The sequence below is a fragment of the Diadema antillarum genome, unplaced genomic scaffold (genome assembly GCF_040938485.1).
Source record: "Diadema antillarum isolate AM-2024a unplaced genomic scaffold, OU_Dant_1.0 seq00000136_RagTag, whole genome shotgun sequence".
Classification (NCBI taxonomy): domain Eukaryota; kingdom Metazoa; phylum Echinodermata; class Echinoidea; order Diadematoida; family Diadematidae; genus Diadema; species Diadema antillarum.
In genome coordinates, this window is record NW_027271213.1 from 677,408 (window position 1) to 697,444 (window position 20,037).

Consider the following 20,037-nt stretch of genomic DNA (forward strand, 5'->3'; position numbering starts at 1 on the left):
AGCATCCTTCTCCATTTGACTGTGATGTGACTGTGCGTGTACAAACTACTTTGAGTAGGCATATACAGTTTGTATATGGTGATACAGCAACCAAACGAATTTGTAACTTGTAAACTTGTCAAGTCAATGAGAATGGATCAATCAATTAAAGGCTAAATTTTGATCACCAGAGCACTCACAGATTTGTATATATTGAAAAGTATAACTATGGTCTCTTAATCGTATCGGGTTTTAATCACTTGTTATCAGTACTCAACTCTTAGTGCGCTCATACATTTGTCATTGGGGTAGTTGTTTTACTGTCTTTTTCCATCAAAGATGAGATTAGGAGATTAGATTTTCAGTGTGCATTCTGCTGTATTTACATACTGTACCAGTTCACATAGTGTAGAGGTGAAGTCTATCAGAAAGAATCTTGAAATTGATAATGTACATAAGTTTGAGATGACTGCCAAAGCACTTTAAACTTGTTTCATCACCTGTGGTATATGTGATAATCACTTAAGGTCAGTCTGACAAATATTTCTGTATTTGAAATGTAAGCACATTCGTAATTGATTGTGAAACATCATGCTATAATGTCGACTGGTTTTGTAATTCTTATAAACTTTTTTTTAGTATTTTATACTAACTTTTGCACTGTACTGGTATTGCAGAAGAAAAATATGATGATGTGGAAAGCAAACTATATTTCACTTTATGATAATGATAAAGCTCATTTCTGTTTTCAACATTTGAAACTAATTATTTATTTGTTTATTGTGTTTATGTGTTTTTGTGTTTCCTCATGCGTTATTTTCGTAGACTCAGAAAAACTCGCGGCAGGAGATCCTGCGAAAGCTGGCCATGGGCGCAGACGAGGAGGCCGAGGGCGACATTTACGGCAAGGGGCGGGACAAGCTGTCGGCCCGGCTGCAGGGCGGCATGAACCTCCAGATCTGCTTCGTGAATGAGAACCTGGAGGAGTCGGACGAGGACGAGGGGTCAAAGGCCGCTGCGGCGATGGCCGCCGCCACAGCCAACATCCCGGGACCCATCATCGGGAACCGGGACAGCCGCCTTCTCTTCAGCCGGGAATGCAGCGCCAGCAGTACCGGGAGTGTAGCCTCACCCAAGGCAAGACTACAGTGTGGCTGAGTGCTTTCTTGAGTGTGGGAAAGCTGCGCCATCACACAATATTCCTTTGAATGCTGTACATATATAATATGATTCTTGCTTTTGATTAGTTATTAGAGACAGAATTGCACATGAGCTGTGCATTAACCCGTTGAAGATAAGTCCCGAGTATACTCTGGGAAGCGTCTATGGGAAATGCGTGTTGTAGCAAAATCAAACCGTCCTGAACGGGTCAAAGAAATGTGTAAAGTCAAGTGTAAATGTTTACTGCTCTTGGTGGGTTGTCGAGAGACAGAATTGCCCATGAGCTCTGAATTAAAGATATGTGTAAAGTGTAAATGTGTATTAGGAACCGTCTTTTCGCTTTGCAAGAGAGACAACTAAAGCAGTCCTGCAGTGTTTAAAATAAACTATTATAAATTGTCTACACAAATCTGTAAAATGTACATCAAAATATAGGCCTACATTCAACCCCCCCCCCCCATGACAATGTGAACATTCTGATTTCAGTATGAGGAGCTGAAATGTGCATTTGTTAAAGAAATGTGTAAAGTGTTAATGTTTGTTGCTCTTGGTGGGTTGTCACGAGACAGAATTGCCCATGAGTGTAAGAGTGTAAAGATTCAATGGCACATGTAAAGTCATGGTATTCTGCATGTCTCTGTGATTTCATGACCTTTCCAGGCTCCGTCAGTAACCTTTGAGGACATCGAGGACTTTGAGTCAAAGAAAGCCCAGCTCCAGGAAGAGGCGAGGATAGCCTGGGCCAAGGCTGAGCCCCTCGCCAAGCTCCAGATGGAACTAGAGAGACAGCAGCGAAAAAACTCACCCACGTCAGAGCTGGTACACACACACTGTATACCCTCCCTTTTCAAACCACAGAGTTCTCGTATGGATAGTTGGCCCTGTATAGATATAGCACACCTTTTTTGTGTGTGTCTGAATGCCCTTATGTTGAACCTAACCTTGACTCTAACCCAAATTCTAACACTTACCCCAATCTTTACCCTAACCCTGTCACTAGCGTGTGTTTAGCCCGGGAGGTAATCGTTAATGGGGGTAGTTGTCCTGATATGGCTGAAATCATGTATATCTACAATGTATATGTAGGTTGCAAGAATACTTGGTATATATTACCAATTTCAATTTGAATGAAAATATATGATTTTCTTGCGCAGCCCAAGGATAAGAGGAAAATTTGGGGAAGACGTTTCAGTGCATAGGGAATGTATTTGTATTTCAAAAGTAAATAATGGCTGTTTTATACTGCCTGTCTTAAATGTGTGATAAGTGGTAGTTTATTTGTGTACTTTGATGGTGCTGCATTCATCCATGATAACAGAATTGTGTCACAAACATAATATCACAAAGTAAAGTCTCAAAGAATTTATATTTCATTTCGCGTCATGTCCTTATGAAACAAAGTGAAAAATCTGTTCAGTTAGCACACGCCACTACGTTCATGATTGCTGGAAGTGTCATTTGGGACATCACACTTTTTATGCTTGGATACATTGTATTTGAAGAATTAACCCAGTAAGGTGCATGTACAAAGTGTAAATAGCAAAAATGATAATAATAATAATAAAAAAGTACAAATCACTGAGTTATGTTACTTGTGCATGAATATTCAAGACTACAGTACCGACATTATGATAAGGAGACAAATGTTTTCTTGCCTATGACTTCTGTACTGATATCTATTTGTGGCAAACTGCTGAATATGTATACAATACCTGGCTATTTGTAAACTATTGTGTATGTAACAGGCCCAGGTGTCTGGACTTGGGGACTTCCCGATCAGCCTCCTCGGAAAGCGGTTCCAGTACAAGGCTCTCAGCAGGATGTCCATCAGTAAACTCCAAATCATCGTCAATGACCTCCACTCACAAATAGAAAGTAAGTCCTTCACGCGCACTCATTATATGGTGTAATGTTTACATTTGTCTCCTCAAATCAGACATACTGTATAAGGGTGGTAATCTGGTTCAGTCGGTAGCACGTCTGTCTTCCAATCCAACTGACCCGGGTTCAATTCCCAAGTCTATTCTGAGTAATGTTGTGTGTAATCATACCGTCCCCTCTAGTAGGAGGCAAAACACTCTGTCCCCCGGATAGGACATAAATTGCAGGTCCTGTGTGTGTGAGAGAGTCACAACTCATGTACGTAACATATCCCACTTCATTCATTCATAGCATAGAACAGGATGTTTAACCCGGTGAAGTGGTCCTGCCTCGCATCCAACTGGACCCCATTGAAGACCAGCTAGTGCAGTTGAATATATGGGCTAACCAACCATCTTCTCAGATGGAAAATGAAATAAACAGACAAATAATAGCACAAAAATCGGGGAAAGGATGTATGTTAAGGCAAGGTATTAAAAGATGTTGAAAACAGACCATGACTACTACATGCCTACTGTCAAAATACCAACACAAACTGACACTCACTTTGACTGTTTTTATGTCACACAAATATTCGTAAATCATATCGTAAAGTTATTGTTTCAAGGGTTAGAAAGACATTTTTAATGTGAATTACATATAACTTGTGATCAGTGTTTGAGGAAATCCACAAAACCAATGACAAAATTAGCCAAAAAGGCACATTTAACTGGACCAGAAACCAGAATCATCCTGTATAGCTGATACATGGGTAGGTTCTTGATCCATTAATAGTAATAATAATAGAGAGACTCTTACAAAGTTGTTTTAATTTGAACTTGTTATAGTACACTCATTTCTCAGACTGATTGAAAAATTGTTTGAAAGATTAAAAAGAAAAAGACATCATAGAGGTACTGTAAGTCCATAATTCATAGATGAAATCTACAATATGTATCACATGCGTTTGCATAAGAACTCCTAGTGAGCCATAAGTTGTGTCTTTCCCCTCCCTTCCTCAGGGCTGAATGAAGAGCTGGTGCAGTGTCTCCTGGCGAGGGACTCCTACAAGAGGGAACAGGAGTCAAGACTGATTGACATAGAGGACCTCAATAGGTGGATTCGCATGAGTGAGTCAGGGGGCCCAGCTGACCCTAGGCTAGGATGCATCGATGTTTAAACCTCAAAACACCAGGAGTTCCATCAGAAGTGATGCTTCTGGTTGTTCAAGGGTTAATTGTCCCTAAAAAGTAAAGTGGGCTAACATAATGTACCTGCAAAATTACATCCAAATTGGGCCTCTCTTTTTTCAGGGTCAAACTGTTCTGTTGAGTTCAATTGACTCTGTCAAAAAAGTACTTACTCCAAAATTCCATTTTGTTAGTAGATGAGTTCTGATTTTGGCATACACTTAAGAAATTCTACCTATAATTTTTGAATAACAAGTGGCAAATTGATGTCAGATACTGATTTTGTGACATTTCTGGTAAATCAAAAAACAAAAGCAATAATATATGGAATATATTTCATGACTTTTTTGGAAACGCACACATTACTAACATCATATTGGAATGGAATTGATACTAATCTTTAATCGCATGAAGCCGTCATATGATATATAATTTTGATACTTTCTTATTTTATTTTTTTTTTTATGTACCATCAAAATGTTTGGTTTTTTTTTAAACATATGCTTGTTTGACTTGATTATTTTAATTAGTCTGTATCAATGCTTTGACTTGGTTTTGAGTGTATTCAGAAATTTTGCAGTGCACATCATTGCGCATTGCACATTTTACAAATTTTTGACAAGATTTGATGGCTACAAATACTTTGTGTAATGTGATTTTTTTTTCACTACTCTCCATTAATGCAAATTTCTTGCTTTAGATATGATCTGCTTCTGCAGAAGCTTTTTGTTGACAACCACATTTTTTTCTTTTAATACATACAGCTGTAGCCATCGTCACCATGTTGTCTGCACAGGCCATGTTCAGTATTTTCAAAGCATTAAATTAATATAGCTGTAAATTTATATTTAGTCAATACACAGTGTATATAATCCAATCTATGTTTTATTGTCAAACTTTATTATGTATACCACTGATATTTTGAAGTTTATAATGAATGAAGTATTCGTCTCATTATCCGTATCAGTGTCATTCTGTAACATGCATGTCATTTCTGCACGCTTATTATTGCACCACCTACAATACATGTAACAGAATCATTCCCGAATGATTTTTCACTTGTTGCGCAATGTATAGTCAACAAGGAATATATGCAGATCGTGATGTTTCTCGTGCCACTGTAACACTCTGACAGATTGGCATTGTAAGAGGGGTGTAATACCCTGGGCCTGGGATCATCAACACATCACCTGGCAAAGCATTGCAGTGGTGCACAGAACATTGTGATCTTCATAATTTCTTGATGAACACACATTGCTAGACAAGCAAAAAAAAAAAAATAAATGAATAAATATGAGTGAGTGATTGCTATTTCTGCAATGAGTGACATCTTTAGCCTCATCTAAAATAAAATCACAAAACATTATAGCACCTCTATCATTTTCAATTTGTATGTGTTTGATAGCATGGCATTTGCTATATGTACAAGAAAAATTTCACATTACTTATTTGTGTGTTTGTTTGTTTTTCCCCCTTGTGTTCTTTCCTCCTCTCATGTTTCTTGTGATCCTCCCATGATGTTTGTTCTGTGACAACTTGTTGGGACTGGGATACGATATCCATATCCCTTTTACCTGCATGTCTCCTGAAATCACCCCCAAATCTCTACAACTATGCTGCCTGGTTTTAACTGGAATCACTTGTGTTGATTTTTGGCAAAAAAAAAATTATGACAAAAAAAAAAATTATACGATTTATTTTTGGAGTGGGATCATCTCATTCTTTCTCTCGCACTTGTGTAATCAATCAAAGGATTTGATCTAGAAATCTGAAAAGTAAACAAAACAAAGACACAAACTTTGAAGGACGGGTTGAAGGAATGACAACTTTTCCTGTACTTTTCAAGGAGTCCTGATAATTGGTAGGAGGTCCTTTGACTCTCACCTTTTCCCTCTGTTTTTAAGAACACATGTACTCGGTGCTTGACACTTTACATAATTTGCCTGTGCATTTACTCTGTAGCAATCATTTAGAATGATACAAGCTTTTCCCTAGCTATTACCTGTGAAGATGTTTGATTTCAAGCTTTGCGATGGAATTTGTAATTGCCTGTACATTAATAATCTCTGAAGAGACAAGAATTGAATATTACTCTAAGTCAAAACATACACTGTAGGCTCTCTTATTCGCACTCAATTGTATCTCGTGTGTTACCAAACACTTTCTTTATGCAAAGAGAAATCAAATTTGACGTACACAGATTGATCTCTTCAGTATTTTCATAACTTATGAATTCTTCACATCACTTTCACGGTCGATGCCAAATAATGCATGTATCTAATCATGAAACTAACGATTGCTTATATATGTATGCTTCTTCATTATCATGTAATTGCAGACACAGTGTAGAAGGGAAATGATGGGGCTGGTGTAGGGGAGATACGTAGATCATCTGTCTGTTCCTGTGTTTCATGCAATACTCTTTTCAAATGGAGGTTACAGACTCTTGGCAAAATAGATGTAGTGCCGTTAATCCAAGACATTTTATGTGTACAGTGCTTGTGCCGGGGGGGGGGGCTTCTTTTTGCATGATTTTTATTGCTCATCAGCCAAAAAGGGGGAGTCCCCATTAATCTTGAAAGCTGTCTGGCTCCACCAAGATGGCTGACAAGGCTGGCAGCTATACGTACCACTCTACTATCTGACTCTCTGGTTGTTTCTGTAGGGTTGGTTGCATGTCTTCAGCAGGGTACCCTGTTTCCAGAGAGGTTCTGCAATTTCCTTTAAGACATTGCACACCACCCATCATGTATATTTTTATATGCAATGGGGTAAAAGGGAGCACAAATGTGTGATGTTATCATATTAAAAATTGTTGGTTTATTTGCATACCTCTTGTGAGCTTCCATGAACCCAATTCTCTGTGTGAACCTGCTCAGGCTAATTTCTGACAGGAAGGTTTGACATACTTTGGGCATCTTTATTCCTTTACTCTAAAGAAGGGCCGAGCTACAAGTTTAAATGTCAGCAGTTACTCATGGTTAAGGATTCATCCTTTTTTTATTTTGTAATACTTGTCATCCTTTTTCAGGATAGAAATAGCAGGACACAGAAAGAGAGCTATGCAGGCTGTGATTATTTGAGAAGTATAGCTGCTAAATTAGTGGTAACAGTCCTCATTACGCAGTAATTGATCGGACCCTCACCCTTCATGTACCCAAGCACTTGGCTTATTACTTGCCAAGCACTTTCATCGGCATTTAGCACCCCACTCAGGCATATGTGTAGCTGAGCACCTCAATCCAACAGTAAGGCCATGGTGGCATAATTTGGATTAGGGGGGATTAGGATATATCTACTCATCGACAATTAGTTTCCAGATGTATATTGTATCTGCCAATTGACAAACAAAGCACACTATGGGGTTTGAGAAATCATGGACGTGGAACTTTTCCAAATAGTTATGTGATATTCCTGTGATCAGTAATAGACACATTGGTTACTGTGTTGTAAGTGGCATTTCAGTAGACACAACAACTTCTACTAACATCACTTAATATGCATGTTTTGTAGCATGTTGATACTTACCGGAAATACCGTACCAGGAATTTAACCACCTACATAGTCTTGAATGCATTCAGTTAAACTTTGCACAGCATGAAATCATCCGGAAACATATTAATCCAACTGCAAAACACAGTGTAAGCATCCAAGAAATGTCATGATTTGTGCAGAAAATGAAGGCCTTGTTGCACAAATAGTTTGGTGTAAAATCAAATATTGGAATCAAACATACAGGCTGTAACCTCGATTTTCATGGAATGAGGATACTGCATTAAGGATGGGATGTTTTATATGTATTATGACTTATCATTTGATTGAAAAAGGCCACATGAAAAATAAAAAAACACCAAATAGAGCTGATGGTCCTCAGATTTTGGAACATTGAAGTTATATTTGAGAAGGAAACCAACGGTACCCTTGTGGAAAAAGGGGAAAAATACTGAATCATCAATACTAAATATTTTTGCTATTATTCTCAATTTCAGAGCTTTTCTTTCTTATCCCCCCCCCCCCCCCCCACCCTTGGGATCAGATCAACCCCCCTGTCGATGCGCTATATTGGTGGTCAGCTGTGCCCTCTGTTTCTAAAACAGGGCAGGTCAAAGCTTTGCTGATATTCGAAGTAGCAAATCTATCATACTTTTGGGGAAGGCACATTGAGAAGTATCCATGCAAAGTCATAAAGCATGTGTAAATAATGCTACTACACTATAACAATAATACCATTAGCCTTCAAAGTCAATTACCAGAGTAATGGAGTCTTTTTCATTGATTTCGCATCAAAAAATTTTCAGCTACCAGTGTCTGTCTTTGACCTGCCCTGTAATGCAATTTGCATAAATCCATCATTTTTTATGGAATCAAGACTTGACATATTGTAACCATACATGTTCCATTCAATTCTAATTTCGTTAGAAACTTAATTTAGCATGAAAGAATGTTTGAGATAGGGGCAAAAGTACGACCATAGCTGTACATACTCACAGCTCTCTATTCTGGATTCTGGGTTGGCTTTAGTCACGCAGTGCTTGAATGGTATGCATGCAGACTTTTATGTTCCAGTTGCTCCCTTGTTGGGACTTTCCCTGTTATTTTTGACATGATACTGTGACAAAAGGAAGATAACAAAATTCACATACAATTCATACAATTGTATCTTACGTCCTTGGACAAGATGTTTTTACCCACCATGTCCCTCTTGACCCAGGTGTATAAATGGGTACCTGGCAACGCTAGGGTAATAGTAATGGCAGTGCCCTGTGGTAGAACAGTGGCAACACTAAAGAGGCTTCCCTGTGTAAATAAGACATTATTATTATTATTATTATTATTATTATTATTATTATTATTATTATTATTATTATTATTATTATTATTACTATTACTATTATTATTACTATTATTATTTTTATTATCATTATTATTATTATTATTATTATTATTATTATTATTATTATTATTATTATTATTATTATTATTATTATATCTAAATGTTAAGCATGGAGTGCTTACAGTAGTGTACATCTGTTACTATGTAGTTAAGATGCATCTACTAAGTTTCACAGGATGATACATATATACGTCCCAATACATCCTTTGAGGGGCATTGTGGAATGTCAACAGAGCTGCATTATGGTCCCCTTTCAATGTTCCTACCACAGTATCGTGTCTCACTGTCTGAAAGGAGAATGAAACCCAGATATATAATCTATGAGAATAGAGGGAATGAAGCAATAGTAGGAGAACACATCAGCAAACTTTGAGGGAAATAGGACAATCCCTTCTAAAGTTATGAAGTTTGTAAAGTTTTTATGCAGTCATTGCTGGATGAGAAGACTACATACTTTTTCATGTCAATGGACAACATTAAACAAAAATATTTTTTACAAAAATCAATATATTTTCACTTTTCTAGCATCATGAGTAATCACTTTGCTTACCTCTTTCAGAAAGCAAGGGGAATAACTTAACCCTAAACATATAGTATGTCAGTGGCAAATCGAGGGAATGTGTATTTTTCATTATAAATGAAATTTAGTAGAATTCCCTTTAAATTTTCTTTTTATTGTTGTACATAAGTTACATCACAAACTGTAGCAGTCTTCCTATCCAGTGATAGCATCACCCAAACTTTAAAAATTCAGAACTTTTCAATGGATTGTCTGATTTTCCTCAAACTTTACTGGTATGTTTTTCTATCGCTACATTCTCTCAATCACATGTATATTGGGTTTAATTTCCTTTTAATCCAGAGTAGTACCTTTATACATTGTATGTGGTCTTCAGTGCTCTCGGTGTACGTGCATTGTGCTTTAGCTATCACCTTTGCATTTGGTGTTCACCTCTTCCGATATCCTCCTTGCAATCTTTTCATAAGCATATCCATGTACAACTACTGTATGTCTACACCATTATAAATAGCTGGGAAAGACATGATTAGCCTTTAACAAATCTTAGTGACAATAGTTATTAAAGAACAGCCACAAGTGACTGGTGCCACCTATGGGGCCTTTGGGAAGTTTTATGCACAATGCAAAATAGTTCTGTAGAAGTTAGAAGCATCATTAAGTTTTTCCCAAAAATTACTGCTTGAATGTGAATTTATTGATAAAAAATATTGGTGCAAATATTCAACCTTGCATGATGCGCCTTTAAGCAACAAAAACAACAACAATTCAGGGGTCTTGCAGCATGTGGAAATAATTTTAGAGTTTGTAGATAATAGTGAATGTATTGATTAGAATGGTTGAACTGGATTTCTTATTCTATTGATGAGTTCATTGCTTCATCACCCTCATCAAAGTCTGTTTTCATGCTGGCACACAAGAAAATTGACATTCATCTGTAGGTTTTAAAAACCCTCTTAACTTTAAGTTTAGGGAAACTTCTTTCAGTATAAAAAAATGTGATATTTCATTTTTTTTATAATGATATTCCAATTTTATTTCTAAAAATCTGGGTAAAACTATGCAGTTTGATGTGCTTGTGCATTGTACAGTGTATAATGGTATCATTAGTGTCATGTCCTTTCATGTATTGGTAACAGTGTGTATTGTGTGCTTTCTTCTTGCCACCATTTTGTTTTAGATTTATATCAGGATCTTGTGTGATATGCTCCTTGACATCACATAGACATTTACTGTCAAGTTCCCTTTTCTTTGCAAGGTGTGAATAATTCATTCTGGATTAACCAATGTCCGATTTCTTCTGGTCCCATGTCCTCCTACTACTCTACGCCTCTCGTCTGCAGACTTACAGCAGAACAACAACAGCACACTCATCAGCAAAGAGTCGCTCGGGGAAGACGGCCGTAAGCAGCGCCACCAGTACGAGGCCCTCCTGCGGCTGCTGGGCAACACCCTCCCGGCGTCGGGCAAGAAGTGCTTCTGCGGGGTCAGCCGCAGCTCCTCAGTGGTGTCCAACCGCTCCGCGTCCAGCCCCGAGCCGGACACCATCGGGGTGCGGCCCCCGCCCCTGAGCCCCATCAGCCCCGGCTCCTGCCGGTCCGAGTCCACCGTGAACAGCCTGACGGAGAGTCACGCTTCCAGCCCCGAGATGACGTGGGTGCGGCAGGCCATCGTCCGCTACTGGCACAATTGACCGGGCCCATCACCCCAAAATTCCTCCCTCTCTCTCTCTCTCTCTATCTCTCACAAAGACAGTCATAAACACACAGATAAAATCACTGTTCACTTGTATTTACAACTTCATGACCTCTGTAACATTGCATTCTGATATTCAAGCAGTCTTTTTCACACCTTTTTAAGCATACTTAATAGATCTATTACTTTGTATTAAGCTTTGCTGCACATTGTAGGTGTAAGGCTTATGAAAATATTCTCTACACAAAATGTCTGTAAAGTCTATGACATTATGTCTCTTGTCCAAGGACAACATTTTTTTTTTTTTTTACTGGCAACAAGTTACATTTTTTTATAGTCCATCATATGATGTGTTATCATTTAAAAGGGCAGAGTGGTAATCACCACAGTTGCTGATGTGCTTAATCAATGCTGTTGAAGCTAAAGTCCAAGTATGATTCCATGTGATAGGGTAACAATCTGTCTTATTTTCACTGCATAGGTGCAATTACTTTCACATTGTGTTTCCATGTAAAAGCTACAGTTGTGAGTTCGTCAAACAGACAGGTACATGTACATGTACATGTAAGTGGAATCTAGGCTACACATATAAAGTGCATTCAATCAATATGACTATCAAATTGGACTGGGGAGAGAGAGTGAGAGAGAGAGAGATGAATATTTTGGGAAGTGAAGAATATATGTCAAATATTTGAAACGAAAAAACCCACACAAATTATGAAATTTTATCTTCTGAGATGTAAAGGTTGCTCTTTATATTGTACACAATGTGTTCTCTTGAAGGATCACAGAACTAGACAACTTAACTCTGAAACTTCTCACATTAAGTATTGCATATCAAACACATGCTGTATAAAGAGAGACATATATTTGTAAAATGTTAGTATTTATTCATCTGATATTGATATGTATTCACGAATAATCTCTTTCCTGAATGTCAAACATGATTTTGCTCTTTTTACTGGAGTGAAGACAACATTGAAACAGATATCAATGTGATGTTTAATAGGTGATGCTGCATGAACATGGTATAGGTTAACCTTTTTAAGGCCCATTTCTGGTACAAATGGGCTAGGGGATAGATGTGTTGAAATGTAATGGTCTTCATTGGGTTAAGTTTTTATTTTAATTGTATCCAGATGTCATGTATACAGTATAAATCGGACACGAATAGTGTTTTTGTGTGCTACAATGTGACTAATTGGAATGGTTCAAATCCAAGTATGAATTTTGAATTTGAAATATACGAGTGTACAATACTGTGTTGCGTTCAGTGTGCAGAGCATCAAACCAAATCATGTCTTGAATCTTTTCTATTGAGCCAAGCTGCAATTGTGAAATATAGATATGAAACAAAAATCCAGTAGATAGAATCCAGAGAAAAATTGTCCTTGGCATCAGAAGAAGGAGAAAAATAAAATCAATTATGAGCATACCTGATTCTAATGGCAGGGCGACAGGGTGAATGAACATGTCTCTAATTACATATATGGGTGCGTTCAAGCGCTCTCCCAAAAGCGTACCAAACCCATGCCCGTGGAGCACCCAAATTCTCTTTAAGTGTGCAACATACCATATCGTACTATGGCAAGCCAAAAATGGACCACTTCCCAATGTGCTCCAAAAGCATACCATAACCGTATCAAAAGTTGGCATGAAAGATTGCGCGTAACACACACATACGCCATGATAAGGCAAAGAGTTTATTCCTTTGATCAGGACATCTAAAAGTAGCTTTAATAGGCCCATCCGGTGAATGACCCTGGATGCTACAAAATACGTGACCCCTTCTAAAAGTAACTCACGAGGTACACTTTCTCTACAGGGTGCTTGAATGCTCAAAATCTGGCATTGTATGGTACGGTATGCATTGGATCAGTTCACTTTAGCCTACTTGTATGTGACTTAACCCATAAAATGACATTCTTGAACATGAAATAGTTTGCTGTTTTGAATATTAGAAAACTTATGCACTCCACATAACTTTAGTGGGAAAAAGACTAAACAAACATGCAAGTATACTTGGAGATACATCTACTACAACAGACACAAGAAATCTATTATCTACAAAATCATGAACAAGCACAGTGCATGAAATTGGCCCAGTGCAAAATATGAATCATGCAAAAGCTTTCACTTTCATGGTGTTTATTTTAAGTAAGATTGTGTTCAAAGCTTTAAGAAAAAAACATGTGTTGGGGGGGGGGGGGGTTTCAAATGAAGACTACAAAATTTAAGAATGGGCAATTTTATGCAAACCATGTGCAGGTAAACTCAAGTAATTCCATTGATTTTTGCCCATATGCAATTATGCATCGCTGCCAAATCTACAATCTGATGACCATTAAAACCTGTGTGAAATGTCATTGTTGACGATCCTTCATAGATCATTTTAAAAGTATGGATATCTGATCATAGTTTGCCAATAAGCATAATCCACCTTGCTGTGCTGTGCATTGTTTGCGGCTTTGAGAAAACCATGCTGCTGTAGAGATGTCAATAGACATACAACTTGTAATAGTACTGGTGACTGGTCTGTCAGTATATCATTCAATAATTGTGCTAACAGTTGAGTCTGCTCTTCTTCACAGCATTAAGACAGTCACGGTTACAGGTGTGCTGTCATTGCTTTTACTCTACTATGTAGTTAACCCGTCAAGGACAAACTAATTCTGCTATAACACGCATTTTCCATGGACACCATGGACTCAGGACTAGTCTTCAACGGGTTATTTTATCAGTGTGAAAGTGAACACTAGTCAATGGTGAAACATCAACTCTCATTTCAGCACTTTTGTCCCCACGAAATGGAGTTTTGGTTTGGCGAACCAAAGTTTGTCCTTTTATGTATGATGGAACACCTGTACCGTGGCTGTTGGCAACATTGTTGTCTTGTCAACATTGTTGTCTCAGCAACATTGTTGTCATGACAACATGGAGCTATTGATGTAAGGACAGGTACACGCAGCAATGTCTGTCTGTACCTAAAAACAAAACAAGTCAAGAGAAATAGCTATGTTTTGTATACTTTACTAGATCTCGGTGGATAGACGATCGTGATTGAATGATTTTTCTTGGTGCACCCTGTTTCTAAAAAGGACTCCGTACCATTCACTGCAGTGCTACGAAGGAGAAGAGCATTTCAGAGATGATGAGTTTTGCAAATGAGGGGCATAAATCTATCGCCTATCTTTTACTGTCAAATGATGTGATGTGAGTGTTCTATGTAGTGGAGCTTTCTTTGGTATTATCCAGCTAGTTAAAAGAATAAAAGAAATCATGGCTTTTTTATATCTGTCCTAATAATGTAAATAATATCATGTTCATAATTTACTATGTTTCAACTCTGTCAATATTCTTTGCAACATTGTGTTTTCAAGACTTACACAAACAGCAATAAAACAGCAACTTGCGATCTGCTTCACAGAAATATTTTTTGCTACATTACTTTGGCATTCTAAGCAAGTTTTAAGTGTTTGTGAAAATTTTGTTAATTAGCTCAGTTAGATTGTATTCTATGATGAGAACACAATGTATTATTATCAGACTTCGATATAAACAGGACTTTCTTTTTTGCTTCAACGATGTGTATATCATTTCTGTGATAAAAGAGTGACTTCATTTTTTTTTTACTTGTTGAATTATTTGCCTCTGCACGAAATATGCGCTTAAATGTTTGTATATCAGCATAAAAGCTCACCTACATATAAGATAAGAAAATATTTTGCTAATGAAAATCGAAATATCTATCTGTATACTTGTGTAGAAACGTATAAAGTTGTATATCGCAACAGTAATGGCAAAAAAAAAAAATGTCCATGCGCTTTCGTACTCTGGGTTGGCCATGTGCATTTTTCTCTGAACCATGTTGAAAGTGTGCTAGCATATGCATTTGTTTGAATGTAATGTCTGAAAATGATAGTTACACAAAAAAAAAATCTGAATTTAGATGAAGATGGCTAATATAGAAAAAAAAATAAAAAAAATGTATAGCCATTATGAAGTACACAGAGAGCATCAGAAAATATCTCTTCAGCTTTGTTGGAAGAGCAAAGATATCTTAAATGCAGTTCTAGTTCAGAATAGAGGTCAGTGAAGCAGGGGGGGGGGGGAGTAATCTCTTCATTTAAAACTTGTCATCATGTGGGGTGTACAGTGAGTGCACATGCTATCTGCAACTACACTTGCTTTTGTAGACAAAACTAATGACTTAACGGTGGTTAGGCGTAGCTGTCATTAGTGTGTAACTGTTAGAAATAATTGGTAGTAGACCATATCAGAAATTAGCTATTAGTTAACTTATCTTTTCTTTGCTTTGTTTTCATTCATGCAATTGTCTTCCAGGATATCTTCATTAAAAAAAAAGGACTGAAAAAGAAGAGGTAAACAAACATTTGACACATAAAGGAAAAGAAATTGTTCAAACTTCTGTGCTTACTGTCCAAGTAAGTTGTATGGAAATATGTGTCATCCACTACTGTTCAAATGACACAGAGTTTGCAGTTTAATTTCTTTCAATTCTACTTTGTGGACTTAAGTTTACTGTAAGCTATGAAGTGTGTTAAAACTGTGGAAAAAGAAAATGCATGACTTTACACAGGTTTCTGGTGGGATTTTTGAGTGGCTGCATTTCTTGCAGAGTGGCAGAGTTAAACAGCGCCCTCATACCCCTCATGCACCACAGATATGAAAACAATGAGTAGCCACACTGTTCACTTCCTTGTGCATTTGGACAAAACATTTCCCCAAACTTGACTAATGGTATTTGTGTGCTGTTCCCATTACACCGTGTGTGTCTCTTTACCCCTTTTAAGTGTTCTGATGTCAGATTTGCACCGCCGAGGATCTTAAATTTCTTCAACTCAAGTGCAAGAGCAAAGACTATGTTATGTAATACCTGTGTGACTTTCATACTAAAACCTGTAAATCATTGTAATCATCACAATCTTTAAGCCACATGAGACAAGATGGTTAAATAAAACAAAATCAGCAATGTTTATCTTTTTCTTGGGGGGGGGGGGGGGAGGGAAGGGTAGTTGGAGGTGTGCATTTTGAAGACTGTTTTATGAGAAGTGATGATGATGCCTTATCTGACCCCAAAACTTAAGCAGTTCCATTAACAGAGTTAATTGCACTTTGTAATGTTACTTTAACAGTCTCATATTTCTTTCTTTCTTCCTTTTCTTTTTCACTGGATGATTGCAATCCAGTTTGCATCTTAAATTCTGATTTTCCCCCAAGGGACTTTCTCATATGAACTCAGCAGGGTCAGTATACCTGTGTGGAGTCCAATTTTTTTGATAATATGGTGATCTGCAGAATGCATTATACAAACTTTGCAGCTGGAAGGATTGAAATGGGGGGAATGTGTGTCAATCACATGACCAAAAAGGGGTAGTCAATCTTCTATCAGGAAAATGCTGACAGTAATACTCTTGGTGAAAGCTACAAAAAAAACTTCACTGCATGTACGCTCTGACTGAATGCTTGAATGTACATGTCTGTCGAATATCATGGCTTGAAAGCACATTATCATGGCATTTATGAAGGATTTGACCCAGTGTGGGCACGAACCTCACTGTCGACAGGAGTTGGTATCGTGTAATTACGGGAAGGATAAGGATGAAGTTCAGAAATATCCACCGTTTGTGTTGCGGATTTCAGCATGTGTACAATACGAGGTTAACTGCTGCACTTTGGATAGATGGTGGGACATGAAATGCCCCATCTCAAAGGCAGGTTCACTACGAGGTACAATGATTATGATTTACATGTTACCAACGAATCAGCTCACAATCAATGCATTTTTTGCATACTTGCTGCCGTGGTGATAGCAATAGAAGGTGGTTATAAATGCTTGTTCTGCAGGGTGGTCGAAATGGGGCCCGGCAAGCAATGAAGGGGGTTGCTCTGTTATGGTAGCAATTAAACCAGCCATCATTTTCCCCCCTTCTTTGCGACAACTATCGCAGCTGTGTACAGTGCATCTTGTTCAAAAGAAAAAGGATAGAACTTTGATATGATATCGTGAAAGCGGAATGTACATACGGAAGGAGTATCAGGTGGGGTAAGAGCTTTAAAATGGAGAAGAGACTTTGTAAATTACTGTGAATATTCCATTCCACCATCCCAAATACCACGAGCACTCTGTCACCCACCCCCCCCCCCCCCTTTTTCTTCTTTTTTTTTTTCAAATTCTTCCAGGAAACGAGGACAAGATAATGTCTCCTTGCTCAATTGTTCTTGCCTCCGAATCTTCTCTGAGTTAGAACCCATTTTATCATTTGTTGCAGTAATCGCAATGGCCTTGTTGATTGCTGTACTTGGTGCACTCCAAGGGTGTTGTACTGTAATATGAGCCCATGACTTATCGGCAGCTTCGATGGGTGGTAAAATGAATGACAGCTTTCATTATTCTTATACGAAGAGAGTGCAAGAAGGACGTTGCATCTTGATCTTTTAACATTTCCTTTTCTTAATTTTCAAAGATTACTGTGACATCTTTCTTGATTCACCCCCAAACTGCACTTCTTGATCTTTTAATACCAAAAATCAAGTAACAGAAACTGAACAGATTTTGAACACGATGCTTGTACCACATGTGTTCATGTACAAATACGGTGATTAATGTGTTGATTACCAACCATGTTGACGTGATACGAGGACGCCGTTTTTTTGAAAATGATGTACCTGTAATTATATGTTGTAATATTAAAGGACTTACATAATTACATAAAAGTGACTTGTAAAATTCATTATACACAAGTTCTGCTACCCGCCTGCTTCTTCTGTGTTTTTTCAGTGTCTGAACTATGGTGGATGTGAATGTGTCAAGCTCTGATGTACTGAAACATTGTGTGTCCAAATGAAAAATGACAAATAAGATATTGAAGATATGACATATTGAATTTTACTTTTTTTTTTAAACATTTCTTGACCAGTCCTTACGAATATTCAAATGAGCGGGTTGATGATGTCATACCCTCACAATTTTTCATGTATGTAATACAAGTAAAAGCATTTTCCCTTACCAAGATATATCAGAGTTAACAGTTGTTCTTTTTAATTTTGGGTGGTTTTGAGGCAAGTTTTATATTTAAACAGCTGAAAAATGAGATTTTTTTTATTTTTAATTTCTGTTGGCCTATACTATATGAATAAGAAATTGTGAGAGCATGACATTTGCTGATTTTGATATTCATAGTGACTGGCCAAGAAGTGTCTTCTGATAATTTCAGAATGTCATAACTTCTTTTAATATTTCTTATCCGATTTTGATCATTTTTGCACTGTTCTGTAGGGATTTTTTTTTTCTCTTTCTTGTGAAATTGATAATTTTGGGGTGGATTTCTTCTTGAAGTTCTCCTTTGGTCTTCTTTTTCTTAGATCACTGCCATCAAATGTCTGTCTTGGACTTGAAATGAAAGTGTGATTATAAATACGTACACATTTAAATAATCAGTCACTCTATAGCAAAGGGATTTCACAGCCTGGTCAAAACAGGAGTTTACCAGTCATACACATTTTACAGAAATCTGCATACATGCTCAGTAGGTCTGTAGTCACTGTACATCAGATCTACAAGGCTTTACTCATCCATGGAAACCACTACCGCTGTACCTCTGTTGTTCCCTACTCCAATGTTACATCAAGACCAACAGACAAACACACCAGACACTGGAGGACTACACAAAGGCAATATTAAACAAAACTGAAAACACACAGCACACAGTATTAAAAATACATCTTGACATTGTATATTTTTACAATTTCATACAAATACAATTGGATTGGTATCTAGACTCACTATTAAGTATATGGTGTATACACTGATGAGTCTTATCCATTGATACGGTCTTCACTGATCTCCATGGGTGTCATAAGTTACAGGTGTTAATAAAGGACCCTCTGGTATTGAATATGGCCTTCTCAGATCTACATACATGTACATGGGATTGGGGCAAACAAGGAATTTCCAATTCACTGACAAGAGAAACATTAACTCTTATAGCTCTGTCCTGGCTTCCTGAGAACATGTACAGTCATAATTCACTGTCTAGCAAGATCAAGCATATCGAGAGATTCCTTGAAGTCAGCTAATAGCTATGAGAAACACCACAAAATGAAGCCGCCATTGCATATGGTCATTGCACATGTATGGTATGTGGTCCCACACAATCATATTTATGTTTGTGATTAACAACCTTGTTAAATAGCCAGTTTCACCTGGACAATATACATGTAGAATTCTTCAGCTCATGCAAAGCCTATTACTGTGCTGCACTCACACAGTGAAAATGTTCGTGTAAAACCACAAACATTCGCAGCATGAAACTTTTGCAAATCGGAGCTGACAGCCTTTTTTCGTGGCATGAAACTTTTGTGAATTGCCAACCACGACGGTGTACAGTATTGTACTGGCATTCAATGCACTGAATAGACAAAAACTTTCATGCACACTTTCCTTTTTGCAAATCTTGGTTCCTCACATTAGTGAATGTTTCATGCACACGAAAATTTCTGTTTTTACAGTAATGCCATGCATTAACATACTATGCAGGACAATACTCGTACACTATGGTGTTGTATTGTCGCTGGGGTGACAAGACCTTGTTTCTCAAATTCTGGTGAAAATTACTTTTTTTTTAAAATTTATGGTCAGATAATCAGAAAAGTCCTGTCCAAATCCTAGCAGTCTTAACCAAAAACATTGAGGCCACGATGGCATTTTGTAGATATGA

The 20,037-nt window shown here is 37.5% G+C and overlaps 1 pseudogene; it reads left to right on the plus strand.

Moving 5' to 3' along the window:
- The window catches only part of LOC139727610 (uncharacterized), a 176,089-nt pseudogene extending 164,767 nt beyond the window's left edge, over positions 1 to 11,322 (plus strand).
- Positions 11,323 to 20,037: the final 8,715 nt, after the last annotated feature.